The following is a 3,381-nucleotide window of genomic DNA, read 5'->3' on the forward strand; positions in this document are numbered from 1 at the left end:
TTTTTTTTTTTTTTTTTTTTTTTTTTTTTTTTTTTTTTTGCCCTTGGGACGCGCGGGGCTCCCTGCTCGCCGGCTCTTTGCTCCTCGGAGGAACGGGGAGAAGCCGTTCTCAGTCTCCCCCCCCCGGGGCTCTCGCTCTGCTCTCGGGCCTCCGCCGTCAGGATCAGGCCCTGCTCGGCCCCGGGAACGCTCCCGACGCCCGTTTCCAGCCCCGCAGCGGCGGCGGGGTCCCGGAGCCCAGCCCCGGCTCCGCTAGGGTCCGGCGCTGCGGGAAGGGTGGGAAATTTCGGCTCCAAAATAAACCGGGGCAGGAATGCCAGCTATTTCCCTCGGAATAATGCAGCGCAACTGGCTGGGGATCTGTATTTATTTGCTCGCTGCGTTCAGGAGAAAGAGGCAGTTTGCAGCTCGCGGGGAGTCCCTGCGTCCTCAAACCGAAAAGAAAAGAAATAATAATAATAAAAAAGGAATGGAGAAAAAAATAATAACTCGGGGATGCTGCTGGTCAGCGGCAAGGGCAGAAACGTCTCTGCGGGAATCCAGCTCCGAAGCCGCGGGGGCCGTGGCTGAGCCCCCGCCGGAGTTTCCTTCGTTTCGTTTCAGTTGGGAAAAGCGGGGCGAAGCCGTCGGGCTCGCCCGTGCCGCAGCCGGGCGCCTTGCCGTTCCAAGGCGCTATTTAATTGGAATTTATTCTTAAAAAATAATGAGCATTAAAATAAACGCTCGCCGACCGCCCGTTCCGGTCGCTCGTGGCATTCGAATAAACGTGGAAACGGTGAAAGTCCCGAGGCGCTGCCGAAATCCGCGGGGATTTACCCCGGGAGCGTACTGGCGCCGGAGGAGCTTCGCCAAAACCTGCCCGTAGACGTGTTCCGCGTGTGACTGCGTTCAGACACAACCGATTTACCCGTTTTTCAACCCGATTTCTCCCCGCAGCGGCGTTAGGTCTGTTCCCAGCGGTGCCGGGCTCTCGCCACCCGGGCGGCGGCGGCCCGAGGCCGCGGTGAGGGGCGCTGGGATCCGAGGGACCCCCTCCGCCCCCCGGCAGCAGGGCTCCGGGCAGGTGCTCCCACCCCGGGGCTTTCCAGCACAACCGGAGGCAGCTTTCCGCAGCCTCCCCCCGGAGCCTGTGGCGTTTAGACCTTGTGTGCTTGTTGTGGGACGAGCAGGGCACCGGGCCGGGCTGCTGCCACCCGTGGGAACACGTTCACGCGTGGCTGCAGCCTGGTAGGGGCTTGGGGGTGAGCCCGCAGCTGGAAACGGAGCGGGGGAGCCGCTGGGCGCGGGGCTGGTACCATGGGGTGAGGCTCCCGGCGTGGGGGTCCGCTGCCGGCTCCTGAAATACATTTCCCTGTGTTTGCGCTTTGGGTGTTTGTAGAAATTTGGTCTGCTCTCGATGCCTGGATCCTGCTTTGGGGGGGCCTGGGGATGCTTTCGGTGAACCGCAGCCCTTGCCCGGCCCCCGGGTAGTCACGTCGGGGTGTGGGACACGGGGAGCCCCGGCTGTGCGGGCACCCCCCGCGGGAAGGGGCAGGGTCTCCCTGGCTCTCCCTGCTCCTCCGAGTGCCCCCCGACGTGCCCAGACCGAGGTGAGACCCGGGGTGGGGGGGCTCGACGTGGCCGTGGAGCCGGGTTCACGGCGAGGCTTAGACGGAGGCAAGAAACCCAAAGAGAAGCACCGGGGCAGGTGCTCCCCGGATTCCTCGGAGAGATCAAACCTTCTTCCATCCTCACCTGGAGCGGGGACGGGAAAAGGCTCCTAGGGGAGTCCGGGGCCACCCGAAGGCACCCGCCGGGAGTTTGCCCCCTCGAGCCCCATCCCTTGACGTTGGGCAGGCGGGGTGGGATCTGCACTTTTCTGCAAGGGTGAGAGGCAGGACCTGGGGTAAGGAAGGGATCCCCGGCCCCGTGCACCCCGTCCAGGCAGAGCTTTCCGCCGGCTGGCTCCGAGCGGTGCCGGGCGCTGCGCAGCGGGGCCGGTGCGGCTCGGCACGGCACGGCTCCCGGGGGAGGCCTGACCCCTCCAGGTGAGGCTCCCCCGCCCCGGGACAGACTGCCCGGCGCCCCGGCCCCTCGGCCCTAATCCCGCTCCGGCTGATTTGTGAGCCCTGCGCAGGGGCGGACGCGTGGGAGCGCGCTGCGCGGTCCCGAGGGGGACCAGTAGCCCCCTCCAGCAACAACAAAACCACGAGATAAAAAGCAAAACCTCAAAACAAACAAACAAAGAAACAAACAAACAAAAAACAACACACGCACACACACACAAAAAAAAAAAAAAAAAAAGTGCAGAGGGAAGGGCAGAAACGTACCGGGTCCTGCTCACCAGAGGCCAGGCACACCCTGAGCGGGGAATCGCGGGTTCACGTCCCTCTCTGTCCATCGGGAGGGTGGCAATTAATGAAATAAGCCCCCTCCCCTCTTCCCCCACCTCTCACGGGCCGCAGCATCCTCCCCCGGGGCTCAGAGGCGGCTCGCAGCCCCCTGCCCTCGGGCACCCCGCTGCAAAGGGAAACCGATCGAGTATTTGGCCCCTGCGGCCCCGGCGGGAGGCTCCGGGCCGCTTTTTGATTCTGCCCCCGGATACCAAACGAAAAGCCCAGGGGGGGAAGAAGAGCTCCCAGGGGCTGCTTCCCCCGGCCCGGGTGGGTTACGAAAGGGGGGGACCGACGGGAGAGGACCGGAGGGGTTTGGGTCCCTTGCTCTACATCCCCTGGTCCCCATCCATGGTCCCGATCCCCTGCTCCGCATCCCAGCCGTCCTCTGCATTTCCCCCCCCCCCCCCCCCCCCCCCCCTCCCACCCAGTCTCCAAGGGGCTGGTTGGCCCCTTCCAGAGGGTTTTTGGGGACCTTCTGTGGCCAGGCGGATTCGTAGGGCAGCACTGCAGAGAGAGGGGATGGAGGCAGCCAGGGACTGGGGGAGGCCAGCGAGGGGCTGTGGGCAAGGACTGGGCTGCCCCAAGCCCAAGCAGGCAGGGACAGCAGGGTTTTGTGCCTGGAGGAGTGAGGGGATGCCAGAGGGCTCGGGCTCCAAAGGGTTAAACAAACAGCGGGCTCCGCCAAAAAATATTTATCTCCTGCTATATGCATGTGGCAGTGGCTCTCAGGAAGGGGGGCTGTGAGAGAGAGTGGGGGAAGTATTGCAAATCTTTCGCCTTCTTACTCTGAGATCCTGTTTTGTTCCTTAGCCTGTAAGAATTTCACTGGCATGGAAAATCAGAGGTTCCACAGAGCTGACGTTGCCTGCTGTCCTCTAACAGAGCCATTGTACAGGGATGCTTCAGCCTCAGCCGTTCCTCCAGCTGCTGACAAGTCCAAATCAGCTACAAAAATCACCCCGCTTCCTTCAGTAACCACAGGCAACCAAATGCAGACAATTTGTGC

General features: G+C 62.9%; 1 protein-coding gene across 1 annotated transcript in view; it reads right to left on the reverse strand.

Annotated features, from left to right (window-relative positions):
• GATA5 (GATA binding protein 5) overlaps nt 1-2,381 on the reverse strand; it is a 16,187-nt gene extending 13,806 nt beyond the window's left edge. The window contains exon 1 of the mRNA XM_035344227.1: nt 2,365-2,381. The gene's annotated coding sequence lies outside the window, so the exon portion shown is untranslated. The remainder of the gene's footprint in view (nt 1-2,364) is intronic.
• Nucleotides 2,382-3,381: the final 1,000 nt, after the last annotated feature.

Source organism: Oxyura jamaicensis, chromosome 20 (assembly GCF_011077185.1).
Source record: "Oxyura jamaicensis isolate SHBP4307 breed ruddy duck chromosome 20, BPBGC_Ojam_1.0, whole genome shotgun sequence".
Taxonomy (NCBI): Eukaryota; Metazoa; Chordata; class Aves; order Anseriformes; family Anatidae; genus Oxyura; species Oxyura jamaicensis.